This window comes from Schistocerca americana, chromosome 6, assembly GCF_021461395.2.
Source record: "Schistocerca americana isolate TAMUIC-IGC-003095 chromosome 6, iqSchAmer2.1, whole genome shotgun sequence".
NCBI classification, from domain to species: domain Eukaryota; kingdom Metazoa; phylum Arthropoda; class Insecta; order Orthoptera; family Acrididae; genus Schistocerca; species Schistocerca americana.
Window position 1 is genome coordinate 305,337,947 of NC_060124.1, and position 26,100 is coordinate 305,364,046.

A 26,100-nucleotide genomic window follows, 5' to 3' on the forward strand; every position below is an offset into this window, starting at 1 on the left:
ACAGGCAATCATTAACACACTTCTCAGGGCCTCAAGTCAAACTTACATCCTTGTCAGTATTTTCACACTCATGAGTGGTATAACTCAAACTTCCTCAATGTTTTTACATCTACATCTGTTACATCTACATCTATACTCATTAAACCACCTTTTACAGCATGACAGATGATGCTTTGTGTACCATTGTCCCTTCTTCCCTTTCCTGCTCCAGTCACAAATGCTGTGCAGAAAGAACAGTTGTTGGTCAGCCTCCTTGAGAGCTCAAATCTCTGATTTTACCTTCATTGTCTTTCTTTGAGACTTGTAGGAGAATGCAAAATATTGTTTGACTCATCTAGGTACATGTTCTATCAGAATCCTAATAATATACCATGTTGTGATTCACAGTGCATCTCTTCCAGCATCCCTCATTAGAGTTGGGTGAGCATCTCCATGATGCTTTAGCACTCAGTAACATGGATGAAATGCACTGCCTTTCTTTTAATATTCTCTATTTCCTCTATTAATCCTATCTGTTACGGGTCCCAGGCTGATGAGCAATATTCACGTATTGGTCCTACATGGGTTTTATAAGCTACCTCCTTTGCGGGTGAACTACAATGACTGAGGATTCTTCCAATAAATCTTATTCTGGCATCTGCCTTTCCTGTGATTAGTTTTGTGTGGTCACTCTACTTTAAATACTTCATATGCATACTCACAGATATGTAATATTTGTGACTGCTTCCAGTTATTGCCCTGCCATCATGTGTTCAGATAATAGGTTTCAACCTATTTATGCACACTATGTTTATGGCGTGGGTCCACTGTCAATCCTTGCACCAAGTGTTGATCCTCTGCAGGTCTTCCTGCATTTTACTACAATTTTCTTGTCTTCCAACTTCTTTGTATACAACAAAATCATCTGCAAACAGCCTCATGGAGCTTCTGAAGCTACCTGCTTGGTCATTTATATACATTGAGAAAGTGCTAATTCCATAACACTCCCTTGGGGTACGCCCGAAGTTACTTTTACCTCTGAAGACTTCTCTAATTTTAAGAATGACATGCAATGTTCTGTTTGCTATAAATTCTTCCAACCAATTACAAGTTGGTCTGTTGTTCTGCTCCTATTTTCCTTATTAAGTGACAGTTCAGAATGGTACTGAATGCCTTCTGGAAATCAAAGAATACAGCACCAACTTGGGCTGTAAGGAGTATGGCTGTTACCAAGTGTATGCAACGGTGAGCTAGCACAGTCAGGGACAGAGTTCATATATTTGCAATAGATGTTAACCTTGTAGAAATCCAGTATTATTCAAGTTCCAGTAGACTCTGTGAGACTGAAATAATGCTATCATCAGCATCGAGTTTTCTTACAAATTGATAATGATTATACAGTTACTCTAGTCATGCTGAAAACATGTCAAAATATTGGCTTCCCACCAAGGTACCTAGTGAATTATAATCTAGAGACTCATAGTAAACAGGATATTCCAAGCAAGGCATTCATGGCAGACACAATAGACAAATAAATGGTCTGTGAAATTCCTACCACAGAGGAAGCATAATAAGCAATATCAAATAATGTATGAAAGGATGACCCTTAATCAAATCAATAACATTAGTGATTCAAAGTTATTCCTGCAGCAAGCTAGCTTCAGGTCAAGTAAATCTTGTACTGGCCAGATCTTGGCATTCATGGAGCATACAGAGGAGGGATATGAAAATAAATTAATAACTGGCTTTGCTCTCGTTGATTTAAGTGTCACTTAGATGCAATAAACCACCAATAACTATTACTTAAAATCTATGATATTATTAGGAACCATCAAGCAGTAAAAATTATAGAAACCTTGCTGCAAAATTGACAATTCTACATCACCATTGAAGGGAAAAATTTCGTTGGAGAAGCAGAAAAATGGCCTCACTCAGGGAAGTGTTCTAGTCCCCATCGTGTTCAACATATATATGAATGATCAGCCAATACCCAAAGATATGAGACATTTTTCTACGCTGATGATTTGGGTATCACAGCATAAGGAAAAAATGTTTGCGGACGTAGATGTGAAGTTGGAGAATACCCTAGAAGATATGTCAACATATTATGATGACAACTCTCTCAAACCCACTAAAACGAAAGTTGGTGCTTTACGACTGCACACATGCCTAGCAAATAGAAAGCTGGACATTAACTGGAATGGGTTTGAACTTGAGCACACAGACCAGACAATGTACCTTGATGTTGCTCTAGACAGGTCCCTCACTCACAAACACCACTGCAAAAAAACGTGAAATACAAGGAACAGTATCATTAGAAAGCGAACTGGCAGTACGCAGGGTGCTAAACTTACTGTGCTTATAAGCACAGATTTAGCACTTTGTTTTTCTGCAGCTGGTTATGCATTCCCTGTCTGGTCTAGGTCGGCACATTCAAATAAAGGTTGACATAAGTCTTAACAAAATATGTACTCTAGTCACAAGATGCATGAAGCCCACTCCACTGGAAAAGCTCTACAAAGCTTCAGGTTTCAGCAGTCTTGTAAGGTAGCTCATGAAAATAACAAGCAGTTCATAAAGACAGCTTATGAGCACCATCCACTAAAAAAGGACTGAATTCAAGACATCATTTCTCTATTACTCTTTGCACAACCCCCTGCTGGCTATCCTGTTTCAGAACATTCACTAGGTGGCATTGAATTAAACTACAGGTCATGGAAAATGCTAAACCATATCAGAACTGGTATAGCCCCCCCTTCAAAATCAATCTGATAAAATGGAGCCTATTAGAACTAGATGATAATAAATGTGGAGAAATACAAAATGTGGGACATGCCAAAACTGTCCTGCATGTTGCTCTCTAGATGACCTCTAGCTAAGCACCTCTTTTGACATATCCCAGTATTGGGCTGAAAAATTGACAGTTCCAGACGCAAAAAGTAAGCATGTGGGCCTGACACATTAATCACATCTGATTTCTATTCTCTTGCTTGAACCATCCAATATGAATTAATCTCATTGATGATGATGGTGGTGGTGGTGGTGGTTTTTGCCCATTAGATAAGTTGACCATTGAAAGTTCAACATTACCAGCCCCCCTAGTTTTCCATCATTCTCTTCACATTACAGGAGGGTGACAGTTCAAATACCCATCTGGCCATCCTGATTAAGGTTTTCCATGATTTTCCTTAATCACTCCATGCAAATTCTGAGATGGTTCCTTTGAAAAGTGTATGGGAAACCTCTTCCCCATCCTTTCATAATCTGAGGTTGTGCTCCATCTCTAATTATCGTGCCATTGGCAGGCTTTACACTTCAGTCTTCCTTCCTGCCTTCTTTTTCATAACTGCATATGATTTATTTATCTTGATGTTGTCAATTAATTGGAATCTGCATCTAACTCTGTCCACTTTCCGGTCATCATTTCCTTTCATGCATCCCTTATTAAGCAGTGCTACTCATCCAGTGTCCTAGCCAAATCTGCTACTCCTCACAATTATTGCAGTGCTTGTCTTTTCTCATTCATCCTTTGTAATGAACGCTCATGCCTTATTTTATCTGTCTATTTCACACATTCCATTCTTCTCCATATCCACATCTTGAAAGCCAAAAATTCTATTGAACAAGATATTTCCTTTCACGTGCTGAAAGATTTATGCCACAAATTTGCATCATAAATCACACCCAGTCTAGGGTGTGTAACTGTGAAGCACATATTATTTTGAAGCTTTCAGCAATGAGCAAATTCTGTAGAGCATGGTCTGTACCCATTACTGTAAAGCAATCAATCAAGAATGAGTTAGAATGCCTGCAATATTTGGTCATTAATGACCCTGTAACATAATCAAGCAAATAAGCCATGCCATTGGTGGTTATCATGAAAGTTAAAGCTTCTCTTTAAATGTGTGATGATTTTGAGTCCACAGTAAACACAAAATCTTTGACAGAATTGCACCCAGAACCGGTTTAAGACCCAAGAGGCACCACTTAGAGTGTGACACTGACATGGGTGCCAGTGGCATCACAACTGTAAGAGTTCTATCCAGAACATACCACAATTAGTAGCAGCCCCTTGGGATGTCAAGCAGAAAAGGTACTCAAGTGCAAGATTTTTATACAGTGCATATCATAATTAATACCAAAAACTGTAATGGGTGAAGATGTACAATTGCTGTTTGGTCCCCTCCCCCAAATCAACCAATCAACCAGCCAAGATATAGGGGGGGAAGGAGGGAGTGAGTGCCAAAGAGTCACTTGTGCAAAAAAATTTCTTAAACTGGTCCTGCTTATGCTTGAAATCTAGACAAAAAGAACTGGCAGGATTAGTAGGAAATAAATACTTTTCAAAAATAAAACTGGCAGATGCCTACTTTCAGTTTTTGATAAATCCACAATTCCATGACATAAAGGTAACTAATACTGCTTTTGGTCCCTGAGATATTTACACCTCCCGCTTAGTGTAGCAGGTGTCCTAATAGTATTACAAATATATCTCAAACAGCTTATCATACTGCTCTGTGCAAACTATTTCAGTGTCATCATAGAAACACGAAAGTGCAAATAAGACCACCTGGAAAATCTTTGTAGCATGTTCAGGGAACCAGATTAAAATGTTACCTACAGAAATGCAAGTTTTGAGAGCCCAGATTGGGAAGTTCAACAGGCATCATCCCCACTAAATAGCATCTGGCAGGAGCTGACTTAAAATCTCAAGGGTCTGCCAGTAAAAATAAGGCAGGAAACTAAAAAATTCAAACATTTGAAAATAAAATAAAAGAATACTTCATCATCTATTCCTACAGTTTATTAAGATATGTTGACTCACTATGTCAATTACTCATAATTCTAGCATGTTGCTAAAGGGTTTTCCGGTGGGTTAGTTGTAGAAATAGTTCACATTCTCACTGCATGGTATCCAGCACTGGCACCATTAAAGTCACAAGAAACTATTGGTCACACTAGGGATGATGCTTCGGTGGTGACATAAATATTCAGTTGACAATGGCAATCAGGGTCAAACACCAGTGCAGATGTGACTTTTGACAGAGGGCACTGGGGCAGCTGGCAGCAGTGCACAGTATGAATGACAGCCTTTGTGCCTATGATGAAGAAGAGGACAGGTACAATAGCCCACAAAGTGGATTGGAGGCAGCTCTTAAGGAGATGAAAGACCAAAGGTTGTAGGGATTGATGAGCTGTCAACAGAAATATTTAGATGGAAAAGAGAAGGAAGAGGTATTGAGAATATGTAGGGAAATACATTCAAAAGGAGTGTGGCCTATCAATTATTTAGAATCAATCTTGCTACCCCTCAAAAAGAAAAAAAACACCATAAAATGTAAATAGCATATGATATTAAAACTGACACCACATTCTATCACAGTTTAAGTGAAATGTGATCAATAGGAGGATGTAGAGCAAGCTGAAGAGCATAATGGGAGAAGTGTAGTATGGTTTCTGCAGAGGGGTACAAACAAGAGATGCTATAAGCTTATGAATGCTACGAGAGAGCCACATTGAAAAGAATAGGAATAATTTTATTAATTTGGAAAAATCTCTTGATAGGGTGAGGTGAGATCAGAAATGAAATCCATATACTTCTCAGTGAGTCCTGTGATATCATCTCTGAACTCACACAGTCTCCATGTGCCTGTAAACGAGACTCTTTGAGTCTCCATCACAGTTCACTTGTCACAAAAGTCTGCTGTTGGTTTCAAGTGAACTTGACTCATTCAGAAAGGAAAGCACACAAGTTTGCAACTATAACTGCAGACTCAGAGCATTCCTGCTACATAAGCTACAATTTTGAAAGAAATTTTCACCATTAAATGGTAAATTACTATTCATTCATTTTACACACTCATGATTTCAGTTTTGTAGCCATACTCAGGTGCAAGTTGAAACATCACAAAATGTCCAACCTGCCTAAATGACAGAAGCAAGTTATATACCAGTATTACAACTGATTGGTTAATAGTGAGTATTCCTCTGTTCACACACGCATTTGTAAAGATAAATCTGTTTTGAAGACTACTGTAAATTTACTTTAATATTTAATATCTATTCAGAGCATGTCTAATAATTATGTTGACATATAAACACTTTAGAGGTGTTACCGAGGCTGTAACGGCAGTACCAGAAAATGTGACATAAGGATAAAGTGCGATATCTCTAAATGTGATTAATTATTAAAATAAATTACAGAAATGAATGATAAGTTACACAACTCAATGTTGGCAGATAAATGCAAGTTGCGATGGCCAAATGAATACAGAAATAGCCTGCTCTTTTTCCAAAAGCGTATAACAGTGATGATGTTCTGTGCCCACTTTTTGTTTGACTCAGCATTTACAAGGTGCGACAATAAAGCAATGGGACTGATGTGAAAAAAAATGTTGCTTACCGTTTTAGTCAAGTTTGCTATTGTCTCCTTCAAAGTAGTTCCCTTCTGATTGCACACACTTTTTCCAGTGCTTCTGCCATTGATGGTAACGTTTCTGGAACTCGTCTTCTGTAATATCCTCTAAGACCCTCGTCACAGTTTTTTGGACATCTTATGTTGTTTGAGAATGGTGTCCTTTGACCACAGTTTTGACTTTTGGAAATAGAAAAAAGTCACATGGAGTGATATCTGGTAAATAAGGTGGCTGTGGTAGTACTGAAATTTGTCTTGAGGTTAAAAATTGCTGTACTGACAGAGCACTATAGGATGGTGCATTATCGTGAAGCAAATCTTCAACTATTATTAGACCAACCATTTCTTGATTGATGTTCAGTTCTTCTGCAATCATTTTCACGGATAATCTTTGATCAGATCGTACGAGTTCACGCACCCTGGCCAAGTTGACATCCGTCTGCGATGTTGATGATCGTGCACTGCGGTCTTCATCTTCAACATTCATTCTGCCTCCACTTAACATTTTATACCAACAAAAAACTTGAGCTCTTGACATAACCTCCTCTCCAAAAGCCTTCTGAGGCTTACTGTAAGTTGTCGTCGCGTTTTCACCCAATTTAACGCAAAAAGAAATGGCATACCATTGCGCAATATTATGCGGTTCCATTTCCGTGATGAGAGATACAAACACGTGTTAACTTATTACAGCACAACTCACGACTGAGCAGTTGCATCGATGTGCCGCTTGGACTAGAAGAAGCTTATAGACAAAGGTCAAAGATATTGTACCTACGCAAGCCTGCAGGGTTGCCACATCTTGCAAAGAAAATCAGTCTCATTACTTTATTATCGCACCTAGTATGTTTACTCATGGTGAAGGTGAAATGAACACAAACACAACCATTTTGTTTGCACTGAATGAAATTTGTATGTTCTTCATCTGGAGCATGGACTGCAGTGTGAAACTTATTTCAGGTATCACTGCTCCTGTGAAGGAGCACATTTGCAATTGAGTGCTTTGCATCAATTAATTTAAGTCTTACACTCAACAGTCTGACAAAATACAATTATCTGATCCCAACAAGTGGTCATTCCACCTTGTAAGTGCTACTTTGCAGCAGCATGTACTATCTTCCGTACTAACAAGTCCCAACTAGCCTTACACAACTGCATGCTTCAGTAAAAGAACACAAGTCAATGACTACAAAGTGACTGCAATAACACAGTTCTTAGATTCATCATACTCACAGAACTAACATGGGAAGTCCCTTAGCACTGATGTTACAGAGATGCCTTGATTTGTGAAGCAGATGACCCAAACATTATACTTTTACTCACTCTGTTATTGATCGTTAACTCTCATTTTTTCTCTTAACAAAACAAAGCATCAACATCAATGGAGAGAAATAAATTTGATTGAGGAGTTATAATTTAAGGAAAAAACCAGAGTCAGAATTGGTGGGAATCAGATGAAGGAGTTACGAATAGGAAAAGGGATCAGGCAGGGATGTGACCTTTGACCTAGGCTACTCAATATCACAGGATGGGGAGGGGGGGGGGGGAGAGAGAGAGAGAGAGAGAGAGAGAGAGAGAGAGAGAGAGAGAGAGAGAGAGAGAGAGAGAGTAGGAGGTAAAATGGGGGAGCATATATGATTTCCTGCAACATGCTGGTGTTGGCAGGATACAAGATGGTGCTTAATGAAATGGTGGAAGACATAACTAGCTAATGTGAATAATTTGGAATGAAAATAAATAAGAAAAAGACCAAAGGCAATATACTAGGAAGAAAAGGGGAGGAGGTCGAAATCCTGATACATAGACAACAAGAGCAGGTTGCAAAATTCAAATACTCGGGAATATATAAGATCAAAAATAGTGATAAGCAAGGATGTGTTCAACAAAAAGAGGAAATTGCCATGTGGACCACCAAATAAAAACCTAAGGAAGGGATTGGCCAAACGAAATATGGCTTTATACTGGGCTGAGATCTGGACATTACAAACAGATGATGACAGAAGGTTGGAGGTACTGTTAATGTGGATATGGAGGGAAGTAGAGGATAAAACAGGCCAAGGAACTGTGAGACATTGAGAAGAGTTCTGAAGAATAGAAACCTCACAGACACCATACAGGAAAACAAATACAATTAGTTAGGCCACATCTTGAGAAGCCAGTGCTCACTCCAGCAAGGAATTGAACAGAAAGCAAAGGGAGAGAGAGGAAGGATAAGGAGAAGGGGCAGGAAGAGGAGGAGGAGGAGGAGGAGGAGGAGGAGGAGAAGAAGAAGATGATAGTCAAGATCATGATACCAACTAACAGATAGTGTCAGGAAGGACAGCAATAACTATGAAGAACTGAAGAGAATATTGCAAGACAGGGAGCAGAGGCAAAATACCATGCTTTTTTCCCTCCAATTGGCAAAACAGCTATTGATGATGGTGATGGTTATGGTAATTATGATGATGATGATGATGGGGAAGGAGAGGGAAACACGATAGGATGTGGGTTTTAAGGGAGAGGGTAAGGAGTCATTCCAATCCCAGGAGCGGAAAGACTTACCTTGGGGGGAAAATGGGACAGGTATACACTCGCGCGCACACACACACACACACACACATATCCATCTGCACATATACAGACACAAGCAGACATACGTAAAGGCAAAGAGTTTGGTCAGAGACGTCAGTTGAGGTGGAAGTATAGAGGCAAAGATGTTGTTGAATGACAGGTGAGGTATGAGCGGCGTCAACTTGAAATTAGCGTAGGTTGAGGCCTGGGGTAACGGGAAGGGAGGATATATTGAAGGGCAAGTTCCCATCTCCGGAGTTCTGATAGGTTGGTGTTAGTGGGAAGTATCCAGATAACCCGGACGGTGTAACACTGTGCCAAGATGTGCTGGCCGTGCACCAAGGCATGTTTAGCCACAGGGTGATCCTCATTACCAACAAACACTGTCTGCCTGTGTCCATTCATGCGAATGGACAGTTTGTTGCTGGTCATTCCCACATAGAAAGCTTCACAGTGTAGGCAGGTCAGTTGGTAGATCACATGGGTGCTTTCACATGTGGCTCTGCCTTTGATCGTGTACACCTTCCGGGTTACAGGACTGGAGTAGGTGGTGGTGGGAGGGTGTATGGGACAGGTTTTACACCGGGGGCGGTTACAAGGGTAGGAGCCAGAGGGTAGGGAAGGTGGTTTGGGGATTTCATAGGGATGAACCAAGAGGTTACGAAGGTTAGGTGGATGGCGGAAAGACACTCTTGGTGGAGTGGGGAGGATTTCATGTAGGATGGATCTCATTTCAGGGCAGGATTTGAGGAAGTTGTATCCCTGCTGGAGAGCCACATTCAGAGTCTGACCCAGTCCCGGAAAGTATCCTGTCACAAGTGGGGCACTTTTGGGGTTCTTCTGTGGGAGGTTCTGGGTTTGAGGGGATGAGGAAGTGGCTCTGGTTATTTGCTTCTGTACCAGGTCAGGAGGATAGTTGCGGGATGCGAAAGCTGTTTTCAGGTTGTTGGTGTAATGGTTCAGGGATTCAGGACTGGAGCAGATTTGTTTGCCACGAAGACCTACTAGGCTGTAGGGGACTTGCCCTTCAATATATCCTCTCTTCCCTTTACCCACCAGGCATCTTTTCATCCTACATAGTTGTGTTTATCTTTATACTATTTACCTTTTTACTTCTGTATGCATCCTCTTTGGTTTGAAGCTGGCACAGTACTTACAGTAGAATATCTTTGGCTTCCCTCTGACAACCATGCCTCCATCCTTGCTACCCTCCCTGTTTTCCTTTCCCCGTTGCTTCATAACCTGGGTTGTGAGTAACTGAATCCACTTTCCCTTCTTCCCTTTCTTTCCCCTCTCTCCTCCCTGATGAAGGAACATTTGTTCCGAAAGCTAGGAACATAAATTTTCGGTTCTGTTTTTTGTGTATCTATCGGCTGTACTGAGCTAAGTACTGTTCAGCCCCTCTATCTCTTTGTTAGTGTGGAAATCCTGTAAGTAGATTAGCATCAGTCATAATTTGATGCTAGTATGCTTTACAGAGCAGCAGTGGCTGCTTCTGCGTGATAATGTACAACTTAATTCAGTCCGTATCTCTGAAAGTCCTCCTTCATAATGGGAGTTACACAACACCATGTGTGAATTAATGGATAAAAAAAGTGAAAATGCAAGAATTCCTAGGAATTGTAATTTATTATGCCAAATTCATACACCAGTTAGTGGATTCCATACACACGCTGAACAATTTATACTGTAATGACATATCTTTATTCTGGTCCATAGCAAACAAGAATGCCTTGCAAACATCAAAATGCAAGTTGCATTTCGCATACGAATGGCAACATATAGTCCACGTAAACCTCTGGTTGTAGCTTGAGGCTACAGGTGCATCACAGTACAGTCTGGGCACAGTGTTGGTCCAGAGAAACCCATATAGCTGTGAACAACCAGTCACCCATGCATCTACAGCAGTCAGTTGCAAAATAAAAAGAACTCTCAAACCGAAAAAGAAGTGTTGGCCATCACATTCACAATCAAAAAGCATTAATTTATAAGAGTGCCAAGTTCCATCTGATAAACAGATCACAAGCTACTGTTAGCACTGTTTGGGTGACAACCAAAGATCATTGAAACAGCCACACAAAACCTGTGGTAGTGAACTGTTTTTTACGCTCACAGCAGTCCAACATCTATTACAATCACACCGGTAAACACACTAATTTAGATCCTCTGTTTCTTCTACCAGTGAGTTCATACACTGTCTTCAACAAAACACAAATTGTTTATTTTCAACTACATGCTGAGCTCCAGGACACTGGAGCAGATTTTCCTATCGTCGCCCATACTGTGGCCCTAGCCACTCACAAGGGTGATGTTTCGACAGAGTTGGTCAAGTATGTGCAGTTGGTGTGGCCAGAAAAGTGTCATACACACCTTGCACCTGTGTGCATTTCACCTTCTGTGAAATCAATTGCCAGTAGTGGGCAGTGACTTACTGTCAACAAGGAGCAACACTCAGTAGACTCTTCTAAGATTATTTTTGTACATACTGTACAAATGAGGAGTTTAATAAATAGCAATACAGTGCTGACACAACATTAAATATCTATCAATGTTTGTTCATATAGATAGAAATAATCCTGCAAAATTATGAAGGCATCATGCTAAAGTATGCAGGCATAAGGCACGTGCTTTAGTCCAGAGTGACTTCAACCCATGAGTGAGTGTCACAAGCAGAAGATATATTGATATATCACAGCTTGACTGTTCATTTAACAAACCCCAGGTTGTTATCTTTCACATTCTGTCACTCTTTCTTCACTCATACAACACTCTCTGAAAGCAAGATAATACCCTTCTCTGGAATGGCACATGTACAATTCTGTCCCCCCACAAGTCTACTACGCTGTTATTTCTAAAATTTGAATAGACCATGGTACCCATGAGACAAATTACAGCTGATCATTGGACTATTGGGATAATTTTTGAAGCTCCATCTGTTGCAAAACTTTCAAAACAGTAACGGTCCAGGACCCAAATTCATGAGAGTCTATCTGGATCAGTGTGCTTTTATCTTTGTCTGTGAGGGGGTGGGTACAGCAGACTGGCTTAAGGAAAAGGTGCCCCTAATAACACCATGGGACAATGCAAAGCTGCTGGTAAAGACAGTGGCTCAGCTCTTCAAGATGGCAAAGATATTAATCTGGGTGCCAAAACTCCTTAAGGTTACCTCTCCAGAGACTCTGATTGAGAAAATAGGGACTCAAAACCCGAAAGTCTCTACAGAGGATGGGAAGGTAATCAATCAGAAGGTTGCATTAAAAGGCCAAACCATTGTGGTGGAAGCTGGAGAGAAGTCCCTGAAGGCAATGCAGGAACAGGACCTGAGACCATTCTTGGGGTACTCGCAGGTTGCTGTCAGGGTAATCAAAGACATCAGAAGCAACAATGGCGGCAAGATGGAGACTGAATGTGCTGCATATTTATCTGCAACACAGTAAAGGGGCCACTGCTGCCCTGAGTTGTCTTCTGGGAAGACAAGAGGTGGACGTGACCCTGATTCAGGAACCCTATTTATATAAAGGGGGTGTATCAGGCCTCAGCAGCACTGGAGGCAAGCTGGTTTATGCTAGAATATAAGAAACTCCAGAATGTGCATTTATGTAAAAAATGAATCCCCTTCATGTCGATGGCAGACTTTTGTTCAAGGGACTTAGTGACCATCAGTGTTGTGATTCACCGATCTTTCAAAGTGCCACCGCACCAGCCAGCCAGCGGCCGCTAGACTTGGACTCAGTTATGAATTGACTATTAAAGTGTACACACGTCTTACCCTGTTTACTTAATCTGTGACTTTCATGTATTGTGTCATCCTAAAAATATATTTGTTCAACTTGAAGTTATTACAATTGGCAATGAAGTAATGATTTTTCTTTTCCATTGTTGACCCACATATTTCCATGGCTACTTTAGAGCAACTATTGCAAGGTCTCATACAACAGTAAACGCTTCTCACAAATGTGATTCGTGATTTTGTCGCGGCATCAAATGCGGGGCGTCTCTCGTCGTTGTCCCTACCTACTTTTCCTCCTTAAGATGAGACGGCGGAAGACTGGTCTGATTACGAAAAACGTCTTCGACAACACTTCTTGGCATTTCATGTCACGGACGAACAAACATGTAAGTCTCTGTTCCTTTAATGGATTTCACCTCAAATGTATCAGTTGTTGTCGCAATTGGCTCCTTTGAAAGATCCTGCGTCTTTGTCCTTTGCTGAAATGTGCTCACTTCTGTCTGTCTATTTTCAAAAGCAAACGCATGTGGTAGCCTCTCGTGTTGCCTTTTATCATTGTCAAAAACAACCGAATCAATCCTATTGCGCTTGGGCTGCTGAACTTCATGGCCTCAGTAGAAATTGTCAATTTGTTACTGAAGTTCACAAAGAATCCTATGCCGATTCCAGGGCATGGGATGCTACTATCCGATCAGTGCCCGACAAAGAAGTTAGGCAACGTGCCCTTCAATTGGCAAATCTGACTCTAGATGAAGTCCTATCCATCGCTCAGTCTTTTGAAATTTCTCGCACCGCTGGAGCGCAAATAGAGGCATGGGGCAACGTCAGGGAAATACACCCTCTGTGCAATGTTGACGAAGCGTGTGGCGTGTCCCCACCGGCCGATGTGGCCGCAGTATGCTCCCAAGCGCAGCCTCGACCTAACTGTAAACAAACCTCTAAGAAACTGCAGCAAAACCCACGGCAACTTCCTTTATGTCTGCGGTGTTATACGAAACATTCACGAGAAGATTGTCCACAACGTTGGGCCGTGTGTCACAAATGCAAAAAAAAGGGTCATGTGTCATCCATTTGCAAATCTGACCGCATATCTAATGTTCATGAGTATGATGCTGATTCTGATTCTGTCGTGTCTGTCAATTGTACTTCTTTCCTTTCAGGGAAGTTATTCCTCACTGTCCACATACTTGGTCAAGATGGTTCTGCTGCCACTATCATTAATTCTCAGACATATCTTCAGTTGGGTTCTCCAATCCTGTCACCTGTTACTAAGCAATTACAGACTTACAATAAACAGAAGATTTCTCTCTTGGGACAATTTGATGCTGAGGTATCTTACAAATCTGTTGTTCGCACTGTTCCCATATTTGTGGTCGACCATAGTAACGCACATAATCTTTTTGGTTTCGATGCCTTTCACGTTTTTGGGTTCTCCATAGATGACTCTGTCAATATCGTCTGTGATGCTATTCTTTATACTCAATTGGATTCCTTGTCGATGACATTTTCGTCCATTTTTTCTCCTGGGTTGGGCCGTGCAAAAGACTTTGAAGCTCATATCACGCTCAAATCCACTGCTCGGCCTAAGTTTTTTCGGGCTCGGCCCATTCCTGTGGCCCTTCGTGATCAGGTCAAACGGGAGCTGGATCATCTCACTGCTTCAGGTGTCTTGTTTCCTGTCACTTCCAGTGAGTGGTCCTCTCCTGTCATTGTTGTTGCTAAGCCAAATTGTGACATTCGTCTCTGTGGCGATTTCAAAGCCACTGTAAATGCTCAATGCCTTATCGACACTTACCTTATGCCTCGACCTGAAGAATTGTTCACTAAACTTGCTGGAGACCAGTATTTTTCTAAACTTGACCTGTCAGAAGCTTATCACAACATTGTTGTCACTGGTTCCACCATTGACGAACATCTTCAAAATCTCCACACACTTTTTCATGTCTTACAGACTGCCGGTCTTAAGTGTAATCTTCAGAAATCAAAATGTTTTCAGGTATCTATCATGTACTTGACGCTGCTTCCCGGCAGTTTCTGGTCCTTAACACATCTTTTGACCTCTATCTATACCAACGATTGCCATTCATGGTTGCCAGCGCCCCTGCTCTCTTTCAGCGATTCTTGGAACAATTATTGCTCACTGTCCCTGGGTGTATAAATTACCAGGACAACATTGTTGTCACTGGTTCCACCATTGACGAACATCTTCAAAATCTCCACACACTTTTTCATGTCCTACAGACTGCCAGTCTTAAGTGTAATCTTCAGAAATCAAAATGTTTTCAGGCATCTATCATGTACTTGGGGTTTCAACTCTCTCGGGATGGTATTCGACCGCTTCAGCAAACTTGTCGCTGCAATCGATGCCCTTCCTCACCTTACATCTGTTAAGGAACTGCAGGCCTTCTTGGGGAAAATAGCATACTATCACAAGTTTTTAGAGTCTGCTGCCTCGGTGGCTCAGCCGTTGCATCGCCTGTTGCATGAAAACATGCCTTTTCACTGGTCCGCGTCATGCGATGCGGCTTTCCAGAAACTGAAGACTATGCTGAAACAGGCCCCGTGCCTGGCTACTTATCGACCTGGCCAACATCTTGTTCTTGCCATGGATGCCTCTCAATACTGGGTCGGTGCAGTCCTTGCGCACTGTTTTTCTGATGGTTCTGAGCAACCCATTGCTTATGCCTCCAAAACGCTCATGGATGCCCAACAAAAGTATTCTCAAATTGAAAAAGAAGCTTTGTCCATTATTTATGCTCTCCACAAGTTTGGTGTTTTTCTCTATGGATCCAAATTTCATCTTGTTACGGATCACAAACCACTTGTTTCCTTGTTTCATCCATCAACGTTGCTTCCTGACAAGGCTGCACACCGCCTCCAGTGTTGGGCTCTTTACTTGTCTCGTTTCAATTATGAGATTCATTTCCGGCCAACGGCTCAACATGCGAATGCTGATGCACTGTCTCGCCTTCCCATGGATCCTGATCTGGCATTCGATAGGGATGAACTTTTGTTTTTCCACCTGAAAGTTGCCGAGCAGCGGGTCGTGGACGAGTTCCCCATCACCAGGGACCCGCTGGCGGCTGCCACGGGTTCTGACCCTACCCTCTCCCAGGTTTTACGCTGTATTCAGAAGGGTTGGCCAGATCGTCCATCCGCTAATACTTCTGATCCGTTGTGGAACTACTACGTTTTACGTTACCGCCTTATGGCTAGGGATGGTGTTATCCTCCTTTCCACCGAACATGCTTCGCCACGTGTTGTGGTACCTGCGTCTTTGCGTGCTTTGGTCTTGTGCCTCCTTCACCAAGGGCACTGGGGTGTCTCTCGCACAAAATCTCTGGTGTGCTGTCATGTGTACTGGCCCGGCATCAACTCTGAAATCGCACACATGGTCACTGCCTGTTGCCCTTGTGCATCACAGGCCACCGCCCCGAAGTCATCTTTGTCATCGTGGCCTTCACCTGAGAAGCCCTGGGTGTGTATTCATGCTGACTTCACGGGACCTTTTTTTAGGTACTTATTGGCTTCTCGTTATTGACGCCTACTCTAAATTTCCTTTCATTGTCCGTTGCACGTCGCCTACCACCGCGGCAACCACCAATGCTCTAGCTCGCATTTTCTCTTTGGAAGGCCTTCCTTCTACTCTTGTTACTGATAATGGTCCGCAATTTGCCTCTTCCAATTTTGCGGATTTTTGTGCCCGTCAAGGCGTCATGCATGTCAAGGCCCCTCCGTTCCATCCACAGTCAAACAATGAGGCTGAACGACTGGTCCGCATGTTTAAGGCTCAGATGAGGAAACTCCTGACTTCTTCTGCTGATGATGCACTTCTCCAATTTCTGGCTTCTTACCGTTTCACCCCCATGGGTGACCACAGCCCGGCTGAGCTCTTACATGGCCGACAGACCCGCACGCTACTTCATCTTCTGCGGCCTTCCATCTCATGGCCGTGGGTGCCTTCGCTTGGTCGGTTCACCGCCAAAGACCTTGTAGTGGTACGGGCATATGTCAGGCAGCCAACATGGAGTCCTGGCCGCATCTTACGACACCATAGCCGATGCCTGTATGAAATCCAGACAGACACGGGTGTTGCAGTGCGTCATTCGGACCAGCTTTGGCCTCGTGTGCCGGCAACGCCAGATGCCGCTGCACCACCTTCGGCTCTACCTGATGCTCAGGATACTGGAATCTCTCATTACTCACAATGCAGTCCTCTCACCATCATATCAGTGCCAGCACAAGAACTGACACCACCAGGAGACGTGCCCATGCAGGAACCAGATGACCATCATCTGTCGGAGCCAATCTACTCGCCTCCTTCTCCTATGGATGCGGACACATCGCCCATGTCTCCTGTTATAACAACCGGATTTGCCGCAACCGGCAGATTGGCGCACAGGGCCCCAGCAGATTCGACCCCCACGTCTCCTGTCATCTCGACCCGTTATCATCGGGGACACTTCCGTCTGTATGGGAAGCCTCCTCCTCGAGACTTTACGGCCAGTCATCCACAGGGGGTTAGAGACTGACAGAAGCCTGTGGATGGCAGGGCAACCAACTATTGGTTGGATACGATTCTAATGCCCACAACTTAGTGTGGGGCAGCACCGACACCAACAGTAGAGGTGAGAACCTTCTAGAATTTCTTGGAGCTAATAAGAGCCTCAATAGGGGCAAGGAACCTACATTTATGGATATGAGAAGAGAAGAGGTAATTGACACAACCTTCAGTTCCGCTTTGATGGGTATTTATGTCCAACAATGGCATGTGGCTTTAGAGCCATTCTCATCTGACCACATGCATATTAAGTTCAAAGTTGAAATGGGCATTAGACATACCATGTCCTATAGGAATCCCAGGAAAATGGACTGGGAGGCATATAGGAAGGACCTCAACTGAAGCCTATCAGAAGTCAGTACTTTGATAAGGAATCCAGTAAAGTTTGAAGAGGTAGCAGAGGCAGTGACCATCATGACATCCTATCACGAAAACTGCTCAATCACCAAGAAGTGCATGAATAGGAATGTATCTTGGTGGAACAACAACCTGGAATCACAGAGGAAATGGGACAAAGACTGTTTAACCTTGCGTGAAGGAAAGGACAATGGGCAGAATATCAGAAGGCCCTTGTCAAATACAATCTTGCAATTAAGCAAGCAAAGCAGGCATGCTGGAAGGTATTCTGTGAGGAGGTAGAGGGTATGACTGTTCAAGGCCAGACTTCACTAAATCCTCACTAGTATACCAACTAATCCAGAAGGAACTTTAAGGAAAGAGGATGGGGAGTACACAAGGACAGCACATGAAACACTGGAGCTACTCCTCAAGACTCATTTCCCTCAATGTACTTTGACAGACAACATAGACCAGGACAAGATCCCTGTAAGATATCAGTTTTCAGGTATCTGCCAGAGAATGTGTTGACCACAGTAAAATCCAATGGGCAGTGGAAACATTCCAACCGTTCAGTTCACGTGGCCCAGATGTAATTTTTCCAGCGTTTCTGCAACAAGCAGGAGAGAACTTTATAAGATTTCTATGCAGGTTATTTAGAGTTAGCCTAGCAGCAGGAATCATTCCTAGTGTCTGGGGAGCAGTAAAGATTGTCTTCATTCCAAAGCCAGGAAGAATTGGTCATACCAAGGCCAAGGATATGAGACCAATCAGTCTGTCCCCCTTTCTTCTTAAAACATTAAAAAAACTGGTCAATGTGCATGTTATGGAAAGGAGATTAACTAGGGGCCCTCTACGCATAAACCAATATCCATACCAACCACGAAAATTGTGTGAAACTGCACTCCATCAACTTGTTCGGAACGTGGAAAAAGCACTACACTTCCAAGAAATAGCCCTCTGCATCTTATTGGACATCGAAGGGACTTTTAGCAACACGACATTTGAATCCATTATTAAGGCAGCAGAGGTGCGTGGCTTGGAAACCACCATTTGCAGGTGAATTATAGCCATGCTTAGTGGTAGAAAGGTAGAAGCCACTATGATGCAAGAAAAAATGGTAATCAATACCACCAGAGGCTGTCCACAAGGAGGTGTCCTGTCTCCTCTACTGTGGAACCTTGTGGTGAATGAACTAATTGTAGAATTACAGTCTAGACAGTACTTTTGCCAGTGATACGCAGACAATCTTATCATAGTAATACTCAGCAAACTTTCAAGTACGGTCAGAGCTATGGCACAAGGAGCACTGAACATTGTGCAAAATTGGTGCAGGAAATAGGATCTAAGGGTCAGTCCTAAGAAGACTGTCATAATACCATTTACAAGGAAGCAGATCCAATACACATATTGGAATCTCAAGCTTCTAATGAAACTCTACCAGTGAACGGAATAGTGAAACATCTAGAGGCAACCCTGGATGAGAAGCTATCGTGGACCCCTCACATAAGGAGCAACTGTTCCAAGGTGAAGGTACTTTAATGAGTACCAGAAGAGCTTGTGGTAAAATCTGGGACTTAATCCCCAAGAGTATGTACTGGATATACACCACTGTAGTACAACCTAAGATCATTTATTGGGCTACAGTGTGGTGGAAAAAGGTAGAACAGCAGGCATCTGCTATGGAGCTTGCTAAGGTGCAGAGATTGGCCTGCTTAACCATTACAGGTGGAATTAGCAGCACACCCACTGCTGGACATGCCCCCATTACACCTGGGGTAAGGATGGAGGCAAAAGCTGGAGCACACAGGTTAAAGACTGGCAAAAACTGGAACTCACTGGGGTATCCAGGATCTCACACTAAAATACTGAGTGAGGTAGACATAGGTACGGTTGGGGAAATGCTGGCCAACTATATTACAACTCCTAGCTGCTTCAACAGGCCTTTCAATGTAGTAATTGGAAGCAGAGAGATATGGGAGAACGAATTTCGATACTGTACTGGGGACATAATCTGGTTCACTGACAGTTTGAAAACAGACCAAGGTGTTGGAGCCGGGGTATACAGAGTGCAGCCAAGGCTGGAGAGTGCAATCTCTCTAGTGAAGATGGCCATTGTGTTTCAAGCAGAAATATTTGCTATCAGGGTGTGTGTGGAGGAGAATTTGTGGAGGTGATACAGACAGCCAAGCAGCCCTGAAAGCACTGGCAGACTCTGTAGCAAGATCAAAGATCATGGCAGAATGCTCCTTGTGAAGCTAGGGGAAAGCAATAGGATGAACCTATTGTGGGTCCCTGGTCACTCAGGGGTTAGTGGTAATGAGCAAGCCAATACATTGGCCAGGATAGGGGTGATGACACAATTTATTGGACCGGAACCTGTACTGACAATCACCAAGGTGGTGATCAAAATAAAACTATGAGACTGGACAAGGAGACAGCATGTAGAATATTGGGCTAAGGTCCAAAAGCAAAAACATAGTAAGGTATTGATGCTGAAGCCACGTCCTAATAGAAGTCTCTCAATCCTGGGCTTGAACAGGAGAGAAATTAAACTCATGGTTGGACTATTGACAGGTCATGAGAATTTCAAAAACCACCCACATAAAATGGGGATAATAGAAGAAGACCCCAAATGTAGGATGTGTGGTGGGCAAGGAAATCACATCACATTTGATCTTCGAATATGAGACACTGGAGATTAAAAGACACAGAATATTCGGATCAACCAGACCTGAAGAAATTGTGTCTAGCAAAGCACTGGTATAAGATCTCCCTGCACTGTTCAAGGGCATTGACTGGTGTTACTAGAGACACACGGATTGTTCCATACCTGTTTTGGTGCAGGCAGCAGCGGGATTGACCAATGTTGTTTTTGCATCCCAGATACAATCAAATCAATATGCAGGTATTCAGTCACATGGTGAGGTCAACAGATTTGGATGGAAGTAAACACATGAGGGAAGAAACTCACTGGCTTAGCAAACAGGTGTAGTGAGTTAGAGACCTATGGACCTGCAAAAAAATCTGTGAGGTGAAAGGACACCAACAGTTGCCCCTACCTTAACCCCTCCTCCCTCTCCCCCTCACTATGCAAGAGAGGAGCTAGGGTGGTGAATGAGGTAGCAACAGCAAAGGCTGGTGTCCTTGGAGAGGCGTGTTGTACCAGTGGTGAGGATGTGGGCAGTGGTGTCGACATCGAGGTTGCTGGTCATGCAATGGATGCAGGGACCAGATTCCAGGACACTAAGTGTGAGGCAGTCAGGGTGGCAGTCTAAATGTAGTGTGGCAGTCTACTGCATGACAGCAAGTGGTGGCATGGTCACAGCAGTGGGCTTGAGTAATAAATAAGCTAAAAGCACGCAGGGTGGGGGGTGCTGGTCAGGATTGATCTTAGTCTGTGTCCAATGCTGTGCACATAGGGGTGGGCAGGTGCTGGGGACAGTTTCAAGTGCGGAGCTGCAGAGGCAAAGGCAAAGTGATATAGCCAGATTGTTGTGAGGATTTGTTGACAGCCTGGTGGCTGCGTCTAACAGCTGAAAGCGTGTGTGAATCACAGGTGTGTTCAGCGTATGGTGGGTGATGGCAGCTCTGGGGCAGAGCATTGGGAACACATGAAGTAATGCTGTTGTGGAAGTGGTGGAATCTGTGATGCAATGTCAAGAGCATATCTAGTTGTTGACAGTAGTGGAGGCAAAGTCACTGCGTCAGGCATAGGCAGCAGGAGAGGTAGGGGGCAGTAGCACGAGCATTCTGTGCATCGGGAATGGTGGAGCCTGTGTTATCGATGGCCAGTGGGCCAGGAGCTGGCATAGCATGGTGGATTTGCTACAGTGTCCTCACTTGTAGTGTGGTAGGCTGGCATCTCAGGGGCTTTGGCAGTGTGTGTTAGGCATGGTGTCAGCAGTGGCAGCGCCATCATCACCAGCATGTTTCTTCTGGGCTTTATGGGGATGATAGCCAGGCTGGGTGATGTGGGATTGGGTGGCATATATGCAGGCTTCTGCCCATCGACCAAAATGCTGGTAGGGGTGCCATGGAGATGCAGGGTTAACATCTTTGAGTCCCACTTAAGAACCCAGTGGGGGCCAGAGTAGTGTGCAAGAAGTGGGGGCTGGTGGGCATCAATGCATAGCTTAACATCAGTGCATGACAAAGAGTCACTGTAGATGAATGCTTTCTATTTGCTGTAATACTGGAGAGGAGTGGGTTGCAGGTGAGCCATGCAGTCCTGCAAGCCGGCAACGAAGTCAGGGATGAAGTCATCCACAGGTAGGTGAGTGGGCTCTGTGAAGTCACTCAGCACAGCCAGCAGCTGGCTGTAAACGAGGTTGGTAGCAAACTTCTCAAGATTGGCCTTGGGAACAATAATGAGGCAGAGAAATGTCAGAGGCAGGGCAGTGGTATGTTTTGTTGTGGTTGGTGAGGGCAGCCTTCAAGGTATGGTGAACCCTTTCCACCGTGCTATTGCAGCTGGATGGTGGTGCAATGTCAGGTGCAGATCAGCCCCACATAGGTCTGTCAGTATGCAAAAAAGAGCAGATGTGAATTGGCGTCCCCAATCCATAGTGATGTGGCACAAGCAGCCGAAATGGGAATCCATGTGGAGACAAAGGCAGCAGGTATTGTCATTACCTCAGTCCATAGAGTAAACCTCTCCACCATGGTGAGGAGGCAGCAGCAGTCATCAGAGGAAGGTGAATGTAGGCGAAGTGATGCCTAACATCTGGGAAGGTGGGGACAGGGGCAAGTATGTGGCAATGGCGGCATGTATGTGGTGACGGGGGCATGTATGTGGTGTTCAACCATGGCACACTGACAAGTGAGGCAGGTGTACGCCCAGGTCCTGCAGTCGCTCTGAATACCTGGCCTAACAAAACACTGCATCACCAGAGCAGCGGATGTGCACATGCCATGTTGTGCCACGTTGTGCAACCAGTCAAATGCAGCCTTGCGAAAAGCAGCAGGCAGCAATGGGCATGGTGAGCCAGTGGATATGTCACACACGATACTGTTGTTTTAGCCACAAGATGACTTGCACTGAAACCAGAGTCCGGAAACAGCATCTAGGAGTACGCAGGTGAGTTCTGAGTTGTGCTCCTGGGTGGCGCTAGGTGCCTCGTACTCCAGGGAAGAGGTGATGGATGATGCAGGGGTAGCTGAGGCTGTTGGCTACAACAGTGTCACATCCAGAAACATAACAATTGTCAGTAGTAAATTTAGAGATAAACAACAGCTGCTGGGATTGACATGGGGAGCACTGGTCAAAGTCTTCAGTGAGGGTAAATATCACAGGCATGTGGTCAATGAAGATCATGAAGTGAAGGGCCTTCACAAACAACCAGAAGTATTTGACTGCCTCATAGATTTCAAGGAGGTGTCTGTCATACGTGTTCCAGTGCTATTGAGCAGCAGCGAGTTTGCTGGAGAACAAAACGAGCGGCTGCCAGATGTCACCAGCATAATGCTGCAGGACAGTGCGCATGGCCATCTGGCTGGTGTCAACCAAAATCAAAATGGCAAACTGGGCAGTGGGATGGGTGACAGCTACCAGGTTAGCATCCATCAAGTCAAGCTTGGTGGCAGAGAAACTGTCTTCCATTTCATACAATGAAGGCTATCACGACCGGATGGCACTGTTGTTGATAATTCTTCCAGGTTATATGGCCATGGTCCATGGAATTCTTCTATTCCCAATGTTTCGTCCAATACTACGTTGGACATCCTCAGGGGTATGGCTGGTCCTGGTGAGTCCTGCCGACTGATGAGTCGGGCGTCGGAGAGCGGCCTAAATACCGAGGAAAGTGGGCGTGGTCTAGCTTGCACATAGTAGCAGAGAGAAAACTAGTCAAAGATAAAATGTAACTATCAATAATTTGTGGCATCACAGCACCAGCTGATGCCCTTTGTCTTTGTACTGTGAAGGGTAGCAGTGAGTGGCTCCCTACATAGCAGTGGCAGTCCTCAGATGGCAGCAGAAGTAGTTTATCATGCTGTGTAAGCATCTTCAGATGCAGTTGGAAGCTGGGTGAAAGCCTTGGTGCAGTCAGTTGTGTTGAAAATTGTAGCACCTGCCCGCATGTAGTTGTAGCTGATTAGGATTGGCACTGGGTACCAGTCAGGGATGGTAGGGGTGTTTAGTTTCTGGTAATCCCCACACAGGTCCCAAGAGCCACCCTTCTCCTTGGAAAGATGAATGGTGTACATCCACAGGCTCTTCAAAGGACACAGCATGCTGGTGGCAAGCAGGTTGTTAAACTAGGACTTGGAAATTTTGAATTTGTGTGGTGATAGGTCTCATGGCTGACAGAAGATGGGTGGCCCAGGGATGACGTTGACACAGTGGACATTGAACAGTGGACCTCCTCAAGTTCACTTGGAGGGCATGTGGGAGCACGAAATTGCACCACCAGGTCAGCATAATGGCCGGACTACATTATCTGCTGCACATGGAAGAGAATAGTGAAATGAGTGGTGCACTTTGTTACTCCCCCAGTGTTGCTGTCAAAGAGGCATTGACCGGCAACATCAGGGAGCAAGTGGTAGTGCCCAATGAAGTCCACTCCAATAATGATGTCAGTGACGTTAGAAAAGGTGAAGGTCCCACAGCAGGTCAGGGAAGTGAGCCAACCAGATGTCATATAGGAAACTGTCGGACACTATATGCGGCTCTGTCAGGCTGCTGGAAATGAGGACCCAGACATGCTATATTTTGGATGATGTTGTTTGCATCATGAGGTGAGGAAAAAAAATATTACAGTGTGATCTTTGCTGAGATTCGAATTTTGCCATCAAAATGTGATCAAGGCAAACTGTACAGTCTCCACTGACCATCCTTTTGTTTAGTGAAAAGTACACTTTGTAAAGTGTTCCTCACTTGCTGAAATCATCAGATTTTGAAAACATCTCATATACAGGGTGAAAATTATTGAACTATATGAAGAAAAACATAAATTAGTTACAAACTACAGCATGCACACACTTTATTCAACATTTAGACATCACTACAGATATTCAGATTTAGGTTATTACATGTTTTATATGCATGCCATTATTGGTGATGATGTGGCACAGATGAATACTTAAACTTTGCATGACCCATTGAAATGACGGAACACCAATGCTGTTGATGACCTCCTGAATAGCTGTTTTCAGGTCAGCAGTGGTTTTGAGGTTATTGCAGCACACCTCGTCTTTAATATAGCGTCACAAAAAGGAGTCACAAGTGTTCAGATCCAGAGAATATGATGGCCTATCGAGGTCCATGCCAGTAGCCTCTGGGTACCCAAGAGCCAGAATGCAGTCCCCTAAATGCTCCACCTGGACATCAAACAGTCTCCTGCTTCGATGGGGTTGAGCTCCATCTTGCATGAACCACATATTGTCGAAATCAGGGTCACCTTGGATAACGGGGATCAAATCATCTTCCAAAACCTTCTCGTACCATTCGGCAGTCACTGTGCCATCAAGGAATATCACATCAATTATTCCATTACTGGACACTGCACACCACGCTATCATCCGTTGAGGGTGAAGAGACTTCTCGATCATGAAATGAGGATTCTCAGTCCCCCAAATGCACCAATTTTGCTTATTGACAAACCCGTCCGAATCAAAGTGGGCATCACAGATAAACCAAACCATACAGCACATACTAATTCCCATTATGCCTGATGGCCAACCATGCAGTTTGAACATTGTAGCACAAAAGGTTCACAAGTTATGAGAACTTTATGTCATATAGTTCAGTAATTGTCACCCTGTACAAAAACTGAATTTGGTTAAATTTTTTACCTTTCTTCTTTGTGTAATACAGTTCTAAAATGTTGAAAAATTGAAACTATATCTCATGTTCCATTTTTCATTCACAACATGCTGAATTTCCCATGCTTTTACTACTGCTTTTCTAGAATGTAATGATGTGAAATAGTGTAACTGTAGACCTTCAGGGGCGAAAATGCAAACACTGATAGTTGATATTTTGTAAAGAAAAGAATGTACTTTCAAATGGTGATTAACGTATATATGGACAAGGGCTCAAAGGTGACTCCCCCTCCTCCCCCCCCCTCCCTCCCTCTCTCTCTCTCTCTCTCTCTCTCTCTCTCTCTCTCTCTCTCTCTCTCTCTCTCTTTTGTCAATTTCAGCTATATAAACTTCAAAAAATTATAATCCCAAAATTGTTGGGAAAGCAAGTTTAAAAACAAGCTACTTGATACAGAAACTACTAGGTCACAAAAGAAGAGCTTCCAAAATCAAGTTACAAGACACTTAAACTTGGGAGAAAATTTGTCATGAGAAAATTCAGTGAAAACTTTGAGTGTCACTCAGAGTAAAACTGGAGAGCCAAATGGCATAAAACTTACAAAATGTGAACAATTCAGACTTTCCAAGTTTTGGGGCTTTATCACGGACATTCACATAAATTTTTGACATGTCCCCAAGACATTTTGTCACCTCTCACTTAAGAGGCTCCTGATGACAAAGTATTAAAATTTGTGGGCAAGAACTCTGTATACATTCCTTCAGTCA

The 26,100-nt window shown here is 43.5% G+C and overlaps 1 protein-coding gene across 2 annotated transcripts in view; it reads right to left on the bottom strand.

Annotated features, from left to right (window-relative positions):
• LOC124619554 (mitogen-activated protein kinase 15-like) overlaps window positions 1–26,100 on the bottom strand; it is a 192,257-nt gene that overhangs the window by 101,747 nt on the left and 64,410 nt on the right. The window lies entirely within an intron of this gene.